At 46.5% G+C, this 17,255-nt stretch overlaps 1 long non-coding RNA gene across 1 annotated transcript in view; it reads right to left on the bottom strand.

Moving 5' to 3' along the window:
- Positions 1 to 8,679: 8,679 nt before the first annotated feature.
- The window catches only part of LOC144164955 (uncharacterized), a 51,205-nt gene continuing 42,629 nt past the window's right edge, over positions 8,680 to 17,255 (bottom strand). Inside the window, exon 3 of the long non-coding RNA XR_013321268.1 lies at positions 8,680 to 8,878. This is a non-coding gene — a long non-coding RNA (uncharacterized LOC144164955). The remainder of the gene's footprint in view (positions 8,879 to 17,255) is intronic.

Below are 17,255 nucleotides of genomic sequence, written 5' to 3' on the forward strand. Positions count from 1 at the left end.
TCATTTTTAAATGCTTATTGTTCAAATGAGTTTCTTCAATTACACCTATTTCTAAATTTCTCCAGGATGCGCCTCTAAAGTGCAAGGTAAGCCGCTGGTGGTCGCTTCCTAAGCTGTCTTATTTTCATGTATTCTCATTTCCCACAACCTTTGGTATACTGTCGCCTATATCAGACTTTATTCTATGCTAGACTGTTAGTTACCGCTTTCCCACGTTATTTGTCCGTCACACTTGCTATCCGTTTTACTAGTTATTTATTATTTATTTTTTATTTATTTATTTATTTTCTTTGTGTTTGTATTTATTTATTTATTTACCATACTTTCAAGGAATGAAGGCATTACAGAAAGGAGTTGGTGAACAAACATACTAAATAAATGTGCGAGGTACAAAGAAATCCTTAACACGGAGTTTCATGCATGATGATTTTCAATGTGTTGGTATCCAGGATGGCCGCGACGGTGGCGAGAAGGTGGTTCTATTCTTTGCTTGTGCTTGGGATGAATGAATTGCAACAAAGTTTACTACGGGAAGACGGCACACCAACTTTGAAACGGTGGTCAACGCGAGATGAAATGTATGATGGTGGGGTGATAAGCTGTTCTTTCAAGGAAGGGTTTGGTGGTATATTTTCTTAAAAAGTGAAATCGGAAAGCATCTAGGACGGCAAGAAAGTTCTGGCAATTTAAGGGTTGTTTTCATTGAAGTCACGCTAGCATATCGGGAGTAGTTGGATAAGCTAAACGCAGTGTCTAGAGTTACGTCCGACGGAACCCAAAAGTGAAAACTAGAGTTACGTCCCAGGGAACTTTAAGCCAGTTTATATAGCTACGTCTGACGGAACCCAGAATTGAAAACTATTGTTACCTCATAGGGAACTTAAGGCGAATGTTTTGAGTTACGTCCGCCGTAACGTAAAGAACACAAAACATTTTACAGCTAACGGCACCACATGCCGTGATGCTCTAAATGTGTAATCTGCACGCAACATTATTGAAATTGTCGCTTGTCGACACATGACATCAAAGTCGAAAACACAAAGGTTGCTGCTTAAATTACGGCCAAACTGGATCAGAATCACAAAATCTTTTAACAAATGTATTTATTAGGTCTTGGCGCATAAAGCCAGCTGATTAATCAGATTAAATTACTTAACCGACGTACAGACCTATTAATTACCTTTGTTAAAAGACTTGACAAAATTTTAAATTGGGCAGGCAAATTTACAAGCGTAATGGTAAATCGCGGCCGATGACAACAGAGCAGCGCGAACACCGAGTATCTCACCTATCGCGGTCTGAAGATATGAAATATATGTTTCACAAAATGCACACAACAGTAACGACTCGAACTCCGCGATTTGGTAAGGCGAATGAGGAGTCACACGTAACGTACGATTCTCGTGCGTCGGCACGATCGGATACACAAACTTCAGAGGGAGACAGGAAACTAAACGAACGGGTGCAGTCGGGGAGTCATTATGACGAATTACTATGTGAAGTGATGCTGAGGCGAGCCTACTTCGTTTGCATGCGAAACTTACGCCCATGGGCGTATATGAGTCAATGCACCATTCACGCAACATAACGAAACGTAAACGTTTTGGTGATGTTTGCAATAAAACAGCAGCGGTGAAGTTGTCAGGTGTGTCAAACACCCGGACAGCAGCAAATCACTTGCTTTAAGGAACGCACCGTAGCTGCCATAGAAGGATGTGTGACGCCAAGTCCGCGTGGAAGCGAGCAGCATAAAAGAGCGCTGCCGTAACAAGTAATGGCAAACACTGATACGTTTAATACGCCAATGCCTCGAAAATGAGCTACTGCTTCCACAACACGCATCTCGCCCATCGGAACCGTTTCGCCATTCTGATACGTGAATCCCTGAAAACTGCGATACCTTTCTCAACGAATTCGAGCACTCCGAAATTTGCGCTTCACAACAGTATAGTCAGAGCTGCAGCAAGCCGTCAAATTATGTACACCAAGTACTACGGCACCAGACCATGGTTCTTCTTAATGCCTCCAGCACAGCACTCAGCGGTAGTGAAGTGCAATCGCTTTGTTGCAACGAGGTTACCGACAATAATTCCAACATAAAACGCTGCGAGGCGGAAACATCATTCGGTGAGAGTGCGCGCAACAGTTCCTTAATGCGTGATCACAGTGGGAGTAACAGCGCATTATGGCGTTAGACGTCCATCCAAATTGTATTCCTAAATCAACAGGCCACTGGAGAGTTGATTCTACGCTGCCTTAATTTTAAAAGGGAGTAGCCACAGATTGCCGAAGATAAAGGCAGTCGTTCCATTAACTAGTGGGTGTGCGTACAAGTGGTTGTCGCCAGAAGCTATTACCGCAGCAACCGGCTCGTGTGCCGAATGCTAACAGCGAGTAATGCTCACCGCGGTGAGCCCCGCACATGGCGCAAGAAGCGAGCGTTCACTCGTCACTCATGAGTAATGAGCGGGGCTCGCCGCGAGTGGAACTCGCACTCGCGCGTGGGGAGTGGGGTTCACCGCGAGTGCAACTTGCACTCGCCCGTGGTGAGTGGCGCTTACCGCGAGTGGAACTCGCACTCGCGAGTGGTGAGTGGGGTTCACAGCGAGTGGCTTTCGTACTCACTCGCACTCGCGCTCACCTGTCCAAAACAACGGTGAAACTCACTCACCACTCACTCGTGAGTGGTGAGTGGGGGGTGTGTGAGTGCACTCATGAGTCAGTTTGCCGACCTATGGTTGGAGCGCCTCGAACTCAGCGAAGTGGTGGAGTATAGTAAGGGAAAATATTAGTCGAAGGAAGTGTTCTCCCTGATTGCCTGTTTCGCTCTTTGCAAGTGTGTTATGCTTGCTTTTTGAGCCCTATTTTGTATTCTCCCTCGTTTGCCCTGCTTGACGGCCGCATAACGATCAAAGATAGAGTGGAGGTGTCATGAGTTAAAATGGTTGATGGGTGCTTCATAACTGAGGGTGTTTGTAAAGCATCTAACAAGAATATGTAAGCACGCTGGTTTTCAAATGACCCAGTTTCAGATTCCAAATACAAACTTGCTCCGGGTAGTAATAAAAGCTCCCGTCGACAACCGCAGGCCTAAATGATAGACAAGATACAATTGTTTCAGAGCTGCTTTTAGGGCTGACTGTCACATTAGGCTACCATAATCACGCCACGATCTGGGGAGGCTGTCGAACAGATTAAATAAGCATGCTGTGTCCGTGCCTTATGAATAAAGTTACAGAATCTTTAGAATAAATAATGCTTTCGTGCATTTTACCCGTAACTGTTTTGTGTGAGGAATAAAGGATACCTTTTCATCCCGCAGCACTCCCAAAAAGTTGTGCTCTTTTTCTAGCGGCATTGGCTACCCTTCAAGAGTCACACATGGTCTGCCCGCATGCTCGTAGCTTAGTACAAAGTACGCAACTACTTTTGTCACAGTTAAACGTACCCATCCTAAGAGGCTGTTCACTCCCAGTTGAAGTTGTCTCTCACAAACGGCCCTATTGCAAGATTTAACACTAACCTGAACATCATCCATATATATATATAGTAAAAGAGGGAGCGGGTTAAAATGTTCTTTAAAGAATTTATGTTGACGATGAAAGAGACCTCGCTGAGGTACACCATTTTCTTGGATGAAAGCGCATGAAAAGACGTGGCTATTTCTCACTCGGAATGTCCTGTGGGTGATAGTCTTTGGTTACATTTCGCCTATTGCCACAGACTCCGATTGAACAAAGGTCGATCAGAATTTCGTAAGGCCACGCAGTATCATAGGCCTTTTCTGGGTCACAGAATATAGTCATACAGTGTTTATGCACAAAGGCGTCACGCGCGTATGTCTCAAAAGCCACAAGGACATCCGTTGTAGGCCTTCCCGAACGGAAGCCCGCTTGACGCTTGTCTAAAATTCCGTTGCGCTCTAAAAATTAACAAGGCGTCTGTTTATCATATTCTCTAAACTATTGCATAAACAGGTTGTAAATGCGATCGGTCTGTAGCTGGCAGAAAAACAGCTATCCTTCCTTTTTTTAGTATTGGAACTACAAGGAATTCTTTCTAAGGTTTAGAAAGGCGCCCTGCTTGCCATATTTTATTGAATAAGAAAAAAATTACTTCTTGAGTATCTTGATAAACATCTTTTACCTTTTCGTAAGGGATGTTGTCAGCCCCTGCAGCAGTTCTTCCACAGGTCGAAAGTGCAACAGCAAACTCATGCTTGGTGAACCCGAAGTTGTAGCACACGCGAGCTTGTTTTTCCGCAGAGGCTGCTTTTTATGAAAGTTTTTGTGTTCGAAGGTTGTGCAGTGGGGTGAACAAAGATGGAGACACTTTAAAAATGTTTCCCAAGGGTGCCAGCTTGAACTTCGAGCGTAACGCCAGTCGTGCTAACAACTGGTAAGGTCTTCGTGTTTCTTCCTTGTATTACACTAACTACTTTCAAAACATTGTGGGTATCAGTGCAAGAGTTGATAGAAGAAAGAAATGTTTTCCAGCTGTCAGTTTTTGCCTCTCGTCAAATTCGGCGGCCCTTTGCGTTTGCGCGCTTGAAGACCATCAGACTTTAAGTTGTTTGATACCTTCCGAGGACTGCCCAGGCTTTATTTTCTTGTTTGCGAGCTCCCTTGCATGTCTCGTTTCACCAAGGCCTCCGTTTGTTGCTGTTGCTAAGAGAGGTTTAGGAAATTGAGGAATGTACTGCCTCTATTGTGTGTGCAGTATTTATGTGTGGCGCTTGATCAATATCGGACTTTCTTATGGAGGCTTACGACAGTTGGGACATCACCCTGATTTTGTTCCGGTCGGCTTCGTCTTCACGGAATCGTTGTGTGTATGTTGGAATTGCGGGGCTCCCCATTGCGGTTATTGCAGCAAGAAAATGGTCACTACCGTAAGGATTAGGTGTTACACACCACTCTACTACTGTAAAGAGAGTTGGGGAGCCCATTGAAAGATTGATCGCGGTGTAACGATCCGGCTGTGTTGTAATACGGCTTGGCTTTTTTTGTTTAATAAGCAGTTGCCACAACAGATCAAGACTTTTTGTGTAAGTCTTCCTCGTGTATCGGCCTGTGCAGAACCCCAAAGATAATCAGCATTTAATTCACCCATCAGTATGAAAGGCTGCGGGAATGGATGAACTAAAATTTAAATTCCTTAGCCTGGAGATGGTAATCTGTGGGTCTATATAAAAAAATGTTATTAGCTGATTCAAGATAATCGCACTCGTGGCAATTGCGTCAAGGTGAGTTTGCAGGCTTATTTGATGACAAGCAATGGACTTTTGAATGACTAACGCAGCACCTCAGGAGGAGTGAGGGCAGCCATCTCTATCCTTTCTTCCTTTCTTAGTACCATGTACTCTGTCAGAAAGTCCGTGTGTTTTACGTTGAGTTACGTTTACTGGAGGCAAATTACATCTACCTTGTGTTCTGACAATATTTGGTAAATGTTTTCAAGACTTTTCAACAGACCCCAGCAAATCTAAAGTACAATGTTTTTGCAGCATAGATTTCGTTTTAGGGAAGCTTGTGTTTGTTTGTTTACTCCAGTTTTGTTATTTATTTTGTGGGGGAATTCTTACTCTTGTTATTTTCTTTCTACGCTCAACTGAGGGGTGCCGCTCCCTCGACAGCTGTGGTGCCACCGGTGACGGCGTAGCATCCATTTCCTCAACGGACGCCCCATGAGCAGCTGATGGGTCGGGCTCTTTCGACGTGCTCCGAGAGGACCTTTCTTGGCCACGCACGCTGGAAGCGGAGAACGCGGCACGGCAAGCGTGGAGGATGGAGCCGCCCCCCGCTCCCCCGAGTCCATGTTCTTCAACCTCTCAGGAACACTGAGGGTGGGTCAACAGACGCAAGATTCTGACTGTCAGCTAGGTGATTTTCTGTGGGCTTTGGGCCACAATTGTATGACGCCATGTGTGTGAAGGCATTTCGGACCGCACCGAGTTGATCGTCCTGTTGGACGACTCATCTCCGAGGTTGTCGCTCATGGTGAATACGGCATATCAAGACGAGGCACCCTGCCCATAGCCGTTCATGGGGTCGGCCAAAACCCTTACTACTCCACGTAAGGAACGTTTATTGTTTGGAATGCTGTGTTTTAGGGCGAAGCCCTTTGCCGTCTGTGAGTGAGTGCTTTATTGATATCGAAACTGCAAAAGAAGTGTAATGGGGATACCGTGACGTCATTTGGGAGTTCACCACATACAGCCCAGTCTGTGGGATAGAGTAGGGGAATGAATGGGGATAGGTGAGAACAAATGGGGACAGAAAAGAAGAGAGAGAGCAAAAGAAAGACATAAGGAGGGCGTAATGCTTCCGGCAGGCATTTCGATACAGCCATTGTATGAGGTTGGTCTCCTCGAGGAATGTCAGGACAATTCGGAATACTTCCCGCCGGATGGACTCGGGGCCCCTCGGGAAAAGCAGGTCGATCAAGGCGTGGCTGGGCTGCCGGAGATGCTGGAGTGTGGCCGAAAGCTCTGCGGACGGGGCATCGTGCTGGCGGCAGGAACAGAGCAGTCGCTCCGGGGTATCGGGCTCTGGGCAGTCAGCACACTTGGGCTATGACCGGCAGCCTTGTTGGTTCAAGCGGGCTGCAACGTTGCAGCAATCGAGCCGCATGCGGAGGAGTATGGAGTGGGCTTCCCTGCTGATGCGGCCACGCAGGACCTGTGGAGTGTGGCCGCCGATGACTCTGGGGTTCGGTTGGATCGTCTCCACCTCCCGCGCCAGGATGGATTGTGTGGCGTCGAAGTGCCTCAGGTCGCTGGAGGCAGTGACCCCATCCTGGCGAGCAGCACCTGTGACCAGGGCGTCAGCCACCTCATTGCCGGTGATTCAAACATGAGATGGCAACCAGTTAAGCCGCAGGTTACAACCGCGGGACTCCACCAGGAAAAACTTCGCCGCCAGCGACAGATCAACGTAGCCGCTGAAGCTCGGTGGCTGGACCGGCGCTCGCAGTCGCAAGAGAGCGGGCCGGGAGTCGGTGAAGATAATGCCCCAATGAATATGGTTTTCCTTCTCCAGGAGCAGGTTTGCTGCAAGGTGCCGCCCGGCCAGCTCTGCATTAGTTGGGGAGGCTGGGAAGGGCAGGCAGCCCACACAACTGGTGCCAAGATCTATTTTCATGCAGACGGCTCCAGGTCTGCCTATGGACGGTTGCGCGGAACCGTCTGTGTAGATCTGCAGGAGTCCTATCGTCTCATGCTACAACAGAGAGCAACCTAATAATGGATAGCCAGGGTAGATGCTGCCCGCTTGCTGCGAATTACCCGGAGCGTGGGGCTGATGCGAAGTGCTCGTCCGGAGCCAGGAGGTGGTGTGTCGAGGCGGAATTCCTACCTGGCACCACGCGAGCTCTTCGTCCGTCTCTGGGCTGAGCCGCGTCGCCGTGGTCATTCCCGTGTGAACGATGAACCTGCATCCTAAGATGCAGGTCGCGGTCCCTTTCTAAGACGCACTTAGCGCCGCTGAAGCATAGGCTAATCATCGCTGCCGTCAAAAGAACCCACCAGTTACTGCAGCCTCAGGACACTGCTGTTGTGCTCAACTATTGCATTAGGGAGATCGTAATGGCCAGCCAATTTTTTTCAGCATGTGGTCGATGTAGCCTTAAAGGGACCGTGCAACACTTCTTTAAACTTTTTCTCGTATGTTACATCCTTGCTGAACACACTCACCAACACACCAAGTACTTAGATTAGGGGGTTGCAAAACACCTGGGGCAAAATTACTGGTCTATGGCCATCAGACCGCGTGGAAACTCCCTCAATAAATTTTTCTTTCGTTCCCTGTCTCGAAGTTCTTGGACAGCTAAATTCTGTCAGAGAGACCACGTAGCGGCTGTTTGCCAGTGTTCCTTCAGTTGCAGCAATGAACGCCATTCGATAGCTACTGTAAAAATAAAGGCACAAGAACAAAGCAGAAACGGTGCCGCTACGTGCTGGCGACAACTGTAGCATTCGGAGTGCCTTCAGACGCGAAGGAAAGAGTGAAAACGATTATCGAACCTGTCGCAGGGTCCCTTTAAGGGGGATGATGCCTCGAAGCATGCGTATATAGTGTTGAATCCGGTATTTTGATTTTACTGGGTTGGCCTGCCCGGCTGTATTAGCTGGCTTTGAAGCGGGGCAGGTGTTACTCCGTCTTTTGTATGCCGCAGGCTGTCTGATTTTTATATAGACTTGCTTCACCTTGTTGTCACTAAAGTAGAATCATCACGAGTATTTTTGATCAATGTACACGCAGAAACATAGGTGTTTGCAGGGTTAAACGCTGCTGCAAGGCATACACCTGCGCGAGCAGTTTTGGCGAGGGCTACTTCCAGTTTGTGTATTTTTCAAGTTCTTTGGTGAGCCAAGTTCGCCTCAATGAACTTTTCTTTTTGGAAGAAACCAGCTTCGTCAATGGCCACTTTACGATAAAGGTTCTCGTTGCGGAGGCCCTCTGGTAATTACAGAGTATGGTAAAAATATCGCGAAAAATATTTTCTGCGGAGTAAAGGTTGGAAAAAAAATATTACAGAAATAAAAACAATAAACATTAAAAGTTGAATTTTTAGTTATCCTAAATGTTCCTCCAAAATCAATAATTCCTTGAAGCTAAAGATGTACATAAAAGCAGTCTTTTTATGCTTGGAAAGCGTTGTGTATTTTTTTGGCTCCTATTGATTATTTATTTCCTTTTGTAATTCTTTTTTGAACTGAACAATCAAAACATAACTTTCTTGGCAAGGCTTTTTGTGGTCTTCAAGGTCACATCGCTGTTGGCACTGATATAGCACTTAAGTTGACGGTGCACTTGTGTTCTTTGCAAATGCAAGTTGGTTCCGGTCCACATCGCCGTTCGAAAGAGTGTTCTGAGCACTGGAAGAAAATTGTATCCATAAAAACCAGCAACAAACGCACGAGTAGCTCTACTGAGGCGTTACAATGAATAGAAATACCATAACCAAAATTAATTCTTTAAATTCATCGTCATAGTTTGACGACAATGGGGCAAGAAAAATGGGGCAAGAAAAATTTATGGGGCAAGAAAAATGAAATTTCTACAATATATATTGCCACAAACCTCCCCCTGACACCGGGTGGATGATTCAGGAATAGGTTATTTGATCGAGCCTGTGATAACTGAATAAACCAGAAATAGACGTGCGGCAAGGAGCAGCCAACGATGTGACGTTCAAAGATGAGCGTGGGTGAAAAGAAGACAGGCCGTTAACCGGCATGCATTTATTTGCAATGCAAAGGCCTGTCCAAACATCGACTGTAATCAAGAACTTCAAAGAACTGCCTCGAAAAGTAACCGCAAAACAACAACCACTTTCTATCAAAACAAGACTGCCTCTGTTACGTACAAAATGGTAATGAACAAAAGGTAAGCGATCATAACAATATTACTACCGCTATAGTAGAAATAACATATTCCCCGAACATATACAAATACTTCATCCAGCATACAACACAGGACATCATTTGTGTGCATGGCTGTGCAGCCCAGGAAATCGCAGTTCGTGATTGAATATAAGAATCATGTTGAAACAAGCAGAGGAAAAGGGACGGAACAAAAGAAGAACGACCGACGACACAGCGCTATACTTCCAACAAAATTTTATTTGAAAATCACATAAATCACCCAACTCTGAAGAGCCACGTGGCTTCATCTCTTGTCATTCGCGATTACACTATACGTAAAGCATTGTGAGACTGCACATGCCAGATACCGCAGATTGCGCACCGCCACCAGACATTAAGACAAATTCCCACTATCACCATTGCAAACACGATTACCAACACTGAAAAAATACACGTCCCAAGGACCACACTAATGCACATTTATATTATAAATGTTCAACTTATTCAAACATAGTCGAATGCATCAGCACCAGTTCTTGAAAATATATGACAGCCTAGAAAGCATCGCATTTTCCGAAGCGTGGTGACAAAAGAAATCCGTCGCTATACCGATTGCGAAACTGCATGCCTAGCCAAGCAGTTGTTAACTACTTCAAAAAGTGATGCAGGAGGGTATAAATTGTTGCTGGTGATCCCGACGAGCGTGTCAGTGGTGCTCGGCTGGGATACAGAATATTGGCACAATTTTCCCTTATTGTTCCGTGCCGCCACTATCATCATTGGTCAGTTCACATTACGTGACATTTTTTTATAATCCGACGGTGTATGGGCACCACCATTTTGTTGTTTGTGCGTTTTTATCGGCCACCTCTTGTATACGTATCTTGTCCTACCTGTTCGGCGGCTGCGAATTTGAATCACAGAGGGCGTGTAATTACATTTCAGCAGCAGAAGTGTGTCTAAAGATGCCGTTTTGGTGAGTCTCCGGTAGTGCTGTTAACAAACGACTTTGTCGAAGTTATCGGCAAAGACGTTGATACGGCAATCTCGCAACACTTATAACGCAAAATGTCCACCGTTGCTGATTTGCATGACTCAGTGGCTGTACGCTAGTACCTTATCTGCTGACACTACGCTCCAAGCCTCTGGCGCGAATACTCGGTCCTGCTTTGTCTGACCCATGCGGTCAGCGTCTGTGGGCAGGAACAGCTTTACTTAGTGACACTAGTCCTGCCTAATCTTCAGGGATTTTCTGCAAACATACTCTACCAGGAAGACAAGGGTGGAGGGGGGGAAGGAGTCCCGTTATTTACGGTAATTCCGTTTTGATGCTTGTTTTGTGGTGTCATGGAAGGAATTCTGAGCGCTATGTTGTATAAATGATTAGCCTGATGCATGCGCCTGGCGTCTTGGGCCTTGGCGTATTTTAATTACGGAGCTCGTTTTTGCCCACGCGATGAAACCATAAGTAAGTAAAGATATGTACCTTTGCTGTAAAAACCCAATCCTAATATACAGAACCCAAAGTTTTGCTGACAAACGCAATACGATTTTCACATTAAGTAACATGTGGGGTCAAAAACATGGAAACTTCTGCGGTCAGTCCACAGTGTCAGCCGTATCAAATGTATCACTATGAGTTCATTTGGAACATTTATGTCGAATTGAAGATTATCAAAACAAAAAGAATGTAGAACCGGTGAATTTTAAATGGCAGAACAGTTTAGGCTTTTAGTGATGCCTTGGAGTAATACCTGAAAACACTCATCATGAGCGTAGTAGAGAGGGTGAAAGTGCTAGGTCGGGAAGTTTGACGGGAAGTGGCCAGGAGGCAAGGAGCTGGTTTTGTGAGTGCGCACCGTAAGAAGAACATGTCGTTAAGGACTTGCCGGAATAAACCCTGAACCCTTTCCCGTGAAACCGGCCACCGGACCACTAGGCTACCAAAATAGCCCAGGGGATACGGGGTTTGCTTGCTGGGGGAGGAGCAAAAACAATAAAAACTTGGTGTCGGCACGCAGATGGCAACAGGAAAAAATCCAGATGAATTTCTTCAGTATAGTTGAAAATTAGTTCATTTTCAAGCTGAGAAAATAAACCTAACAACAAATGTAGCCGCGCAGAGTGGTCAAAAATTGGTCCATCTCCTATTCGAAGGCCGGCTAATTACCAGGCGGGAAGAAAAACGCAAACATGGTTTTGAGAAGCTGAAATAAATATTGAAAGAACAAAAAACACGCCATAACCAAACATTCCAAAAAGAAAAAAAAATGTGGTTCATCCCCTCTTCATCGAAATCGTTAAAACACGTAAAGGAAATGTGCCTTCATAGGAGCAGTTTAACGCTTATTGTGCATCGATATCCCATTTTTTTAATTTCGTCGGTAGGGCACCGTTAGACGCATCAGCATTATACACTGGATTAGACACGCAGGGGCATTGCTTAAATCCCATAGAAACCCCACGCACTCGCAAACCGAGCGAACGAAACCGAACGAGTTGTCAGCGAATCATTTGGTGAAGATACGGTCCGCTACAGCGAAAGGAGCATGATTGGCGGGTCGGCAGCAGTCTTGTTCTTGTGGGGGTGCTTGGTGATCGACGTCCTGCTGGTGGATAGCTCAGACGAAGGTGTGACCACTTCGGCCCTGCTCGTCGGAGTTTACGGCAGATGTTTGAGTTGCTACGAGATGCGGTTATGGAACGCGGGAGGCTGACCTCGTAGCTTGCACCATAATTGCGTGAATGCAATGCGCTTCCCGCTCGCGTGTGTCTATCGTCACAAAAAAGCTGTCACGACATAGGCATTCGCCAGCCAGCGCTTTTGAGTGCCTGCCTTAAAGCAGCAGTTTTGTTTACACAGGGACACGGTTGAAGTTATTAATCTACCGAGCACGGGGTCATCCTAACTGCAGCATAGGCAGCGGATAGATATCGCAGCTTACGCTGCTATACATAGCTCTATCGAGGCGCCAATTGTCGTTGATCATTGGCGTCATGACGAACTACTTCACTTCACCTCTCCTAGACAGCAGAACCATATGAATGGAGACTGTTATAGGAAAAGATATAAGCCGCGTTCGTAGATCTATACAGGCCTTAGTTCATAGCCGAGTTGGTAGAGCTTCTCACAGCTCCTGTTGCGGCCACAGTGATCGTGGGCTCCAATCCTTGCTCCGCCGCGTCGATGCAACTTTTTCTGGGTATGTCATTTCCGTGACGGATACGACGTCCGTGACGTCTTGCTGTACGCCGGCATAAAACACCTTCGTTATAACAGACCGTCGCTCTATGAAACAAAACGATATTAAAGAGGGGTCTACCCAGTTAACAAACCGTCTTGCCTGCGATTGCGTTTGTGGCGTGATCTGTCGTGTACTGGGCTCCTCACCAGTTCACGTGCGCTCGCAGCAGAAGTTCGGACCAGAAACTCCTATCTCGCTCTAAAGGCACCGAGCTCGTGAATCCGGTTGGCGCGGGTTTAAGGGCGTGCTATTGCGTCCAAGTTTCGGAGAGATGTGAAAACCTACGGACAAAACGTTCCGGGCCTGCCAGTCAAGGAGACGTTAAGCCGCGTTCGGAAATCTATGTGTAGTGAAGCAGCCGCATCTAGGACGAAGAGAAATGGCTCGCCGGCTTTGCTGTTTTTCCAACTTTACAAAAGTAGTACCACATGCGCCATATATTACTAAAATGCGTGTATGCGCAAGGTAGGACAAATCGCTCAATGTGATATGGTAGCTTTATTTTAAGCTTAACTTTCTTGTATAAATCTGCGAAAAAAGGTTTTGCTATTACTGCGAAAATGCACTGCTCACCCACAAACATATCTCAACAAGGCACAATTGATGAAACAAAGTATGATGATCGTTGGATGTTTATGGCGCAAGGCCAACTGGGGCAAAGAGCGCCAAAACAATAGTCGATGATAGGGGTGAAACCTTAAACACTAAGTAAAATCAGCAAAAACAAAAGTAAAATCACAACACGACAGTGAGCATGGCTGGTGTATAGGGCCAGATTTCATGATGCGTGATAGGAAATGAGGTTTAAAAACTTTACGTCTGATAAATACTGAAAAACACGTTTCACAGAAACAATGGCATCGTCACCTAGAAAAAACAGTGGATGTAGGGGAATATGTTGTCTGTAGAGTTCTCTGAAGTGTTTGTGTCGTGTTGTGTGAAGTGCCTTGCATGTGATTAGTATGTCCACTACGAATAGGGCCTCTCCGCACCTGCTGCACTGGGGTCTAGAAGATCCCGTCAGTAGATACGAGTGCGTCGCATGGGTGTGCCCTATCCGCAGCCTACCCAAGGCGACTTCCGTGTGTGTGTTGTGTGAGTCAGATGTGTACCGTCCCAAGTGTGGCTTTATTACATGTAGTTTGTTGTCTGTCTGTTCGTCCCAGTGTGTTGGCCATGTTCTGCGCAGGTGTTGTCTTATGTGTGGCTTCAGGTCTGTGTAGGGTATCGTTGTAATGGCTACAGTGTTCCTGAGTGCAGCTGCCGCGGCCCTCTCGTCTGCCAACTCATTCCCAGCGATCCCTGCGTGTCCTGGGACCCAGCAGAGGACCAGCTCGTGCTTTTGTGCATACACGGACATGATAGTGTTGAATACAAGATTAACTATGTGGTTTTTGGGGGGCTTGTGCGATGACAGTGCGCGGACAACACTCAAAGAATCTGTATAGATGATGGAATTGGGAATTTGATTTTCAAGAATGTGTCGTACAATCAGTAAAATTCCATACGCTTCCGCTGAAAAAATTGTTGTGTGCACGCTCATGGTTCTGGCTGCATTGAAGTTTGGACCATGAGCAGCGCACGACACCATAGTGGAGGTTTTAGAAGCGTCACTATAAAATTCTGCACATGTGTGTTTAAACTGCAAAGACAAAAAGTGCTGCAGTATTGCAGGTCGTGGTACACGATTTTTGTCAAGTCTCATAAAAGAAAGGTCGCACGACACAGGGCGAACTTGCCAAGGCGGTAAACTGTTAGAAAAGAATGTCCGGTACACATTTAAAAACAAAGCACTGAGACCCGAGGCTCGCTCTCTCACTCCAAGTGAAAAGGGCAGAGGAACGGATGGGCGATTTACAAAGAGCAAAGATGTTGATGTATCGTTAAAGACAGAATAAAAAGGATGATTATTCAGCGACGCAATTTTAAAAGCATAAAGCAAGTCCCTGTACGTTCGTTGGTTCTCAAGGCTCCATTTATCACACTCGACATAAAGACTCTCGGCAGGGCTAGTGCGAAAAGCACCCGAAGCAAGACGAAGCCCCAAGTGTAGCACTGCGTCCAGAATTCGCAAGGCTGTCTTAGTCGCCGACCCATACACCACACTGCCATAGTCTAAACGAGACCCAACCAATGCAGTATACAAGCGAAGAAGGAGTTCTTTGTCGGAACCGTAGGATTGGTGGGAGAGAACTATAACTATGTTCATTGTTTTGAGACATTTTTTTTTAAGTTCCTTGATGTGGGGAATGAATATGAGTTTGTGATCAAACACAACACCTAAGAACTTGTGCTCCTTGTTCACAGGAAGCGACACGACATTGAGAGTAATGTCTGGGTCCGGATGGACCCCGCGCTTCCTGGAGAACACAACGCAGGAGCTTTTTGCAGTATTCAATTTAAACCCATTCCTGTCTGCCCAGCCGGCAAGCTTCTTGACACCGAGCTGTACTTGACGTTTGCATATTGACATATTACATGATTTAAAAGATATTTGCACGTCGTCTACATACATGGAATAAGAGATTGTTGGTGGCAGTGCCTTTCCAAGAGAGTTCATCTTTACTATGAAGAGAGTGCAACTCAACACGCCACCTTGCGGCACGCCGTTTTCTTGGACGTGAACCTTTTAAAGTGCACAACCAACTCTTACTCTGAACGTTCTCGCCGACAAATAACTTACAAGGGTGTTCAAAATATTACCCGAAAGACCGAATGACCTGAGGTCACTAAGGATCCCATAACGCCAAGCGGTGTCGTAGGCCTTCTCGAGATCGAAAAAGACAGTTACGCAATACTGCTTATGCACTAAGGCATCCGTGATGTATGAATCAAGTGCAACCAGTTGATCGCTTGTCGATCGCCCCACCCTAAAGCCTGCCTGGCAGCTCTCGAGAAGACCATTGTACTCGAGGAAGTACACGAGCCTGCGATTGATCATCTTCTCGAAGAGCTTGCACAGGCAGCTCGTCAGGGCTATTGGACGGTAACTTGAGGGGGACGACGGGTCCTCTCCCTCCTTCAAGAAAGCCACTACAATGGCCTCCCTCCAAGAAAGTGGAGTGTGCCCCGAAGCCATATTTTATTATATAGATGTAGAAGTGCTTCAAGTGTGTCTGCGTGTAGGTGTTGTATCATTGTGTATGTAATGTTGTCTGGGCCTGGAGCTGAGGGTTTACACGTGCTCAGAGCAGCCCTCAGTTCATGTAGTTAAAACAGGGAGTTGTAAAAAGTCTGTGATTTGTTGTTGTCGTGTAGGGACTTCTTCTCACATCAGGCTTTATGTTTCAGGAAAGTGTTCGTGTAGTGTGCAGAACTGGACACGTGTTGGAAGTGTTGTGCGAGTGTGTCAGCCTGGTCTTCCAGAGTGTCCCCAGTTGTACTGACCAGGGGCAAGCTGTGTGTCTGTGTAGGAGTTTATTGATGTTATGAATGTACGCCAACTCTCTCGTTTTGCCTCACGGCGCACACGTTTTCCTAATGCCTTGGCCCGTTTGAACAAGAGGAGGTTTCCCGACGTGGGGTACCGACGAAGGATACCCCACGCCTTGTTCTGGGCCTCTCGCGCCCGCCTACAGTCCTCATTCCACCACGGCCTCCGCTGGCTGCGCGGGGCACCAGAGGCGTGGGGAATGGACCTTTCGGCGGCGTCGAGGATGTGCGCCGTGAGGAGTTGGGTAGCTTCTTCAACGTGTAGGTGTCCTAGGGATACGTGGTGTAGTTTGGATGTCTCTGTAAATGTATTCCAGTTAGCTCGTGCTTCATTGAACCTAATATGGGAAGATGAACTGCTTGGGCCTTTATCTATATATGTAAGTCAGGTGGGGAAGTGGTCACTGCCATATGGGTCAGTGCCCACACCCCACCCGAGAAGAGGAAAGAGAACTGCGGAGCCAATAGCCAAGTCAAGACATGAGTATGTGTTGTGTCCTATGTTATGATATGTGGGCTGTTTATTGTTGAAAAGGCATGCTCCAGAGGATGTAAGAAACCTCTCTATCAGGCGACCCCGGGCATCCGTACGATAAGAGCCCCAAAGAGAATTGTGAGCATTGAAGTCGCCTGTTAGAATGTATGGTTCGGGCAGCTGGTCAACCAGCGCCTGGAAGTCAGAGCCAGAAAGCACAAAATCAGGACAAATGTATATGGAGCATACCGTTATCAACCTATTAAATATTATTAAGCGTATTGCTACAGCCTCAAGGATAGTGTTCAAAGTGACAGGGTGGCATGCTAAAGATTTCCGGGCGATTATGGCCACACCCCCAGAAGAGTGTGTGCAGCCATCCCTGTCCTTTCTGTATACTAGGTAACTATTCAAGAAATTTGTGTGCTTGTAATTCAAATGTGTTTCCTGGACACACTTTACACTTGGCTGATTAGCATGCAGTATTTCATCTACATCGTCAAGATTTTTAAAGAGGCCTCTGCAGTTCCATTGTACTATGTTCTCTCTTCCCATTATGAAGTGTTCGAAGCTACTGGACTGTGTTGTTTATGTGTCGTCTTTCGGGGCTGTGATTCTCGTCTTTTTTGGCTTGTCGGGAGGCTTTGGCGTCGGGACGCATTCCTTGCAGTGCACCGCAGACAAGAACGGACCGACGTCCATTTCATCCTCGGGTGTCCTCGGAGCGCCTGAGGGA

The sequence above is a fragment of the Haemaphysalis longicornis genome, unplaced genomic scaffold (assembly GCF_048455015.1).
Source record: "Haemaphysalis longicornis isolate Haplotype H1 unplaced genomic scaffold, Haemaphysalis longicornis Haplotype H1 scaffold_14, whole genome shotgun sequence".
NCBI classification, from domain to species: Eukaryota; Metazoa; Arthropoda; class Arachnida; order Ixodida; family Ixodidae; genus Haemaphysalis; species Haemaphysalis longicornis.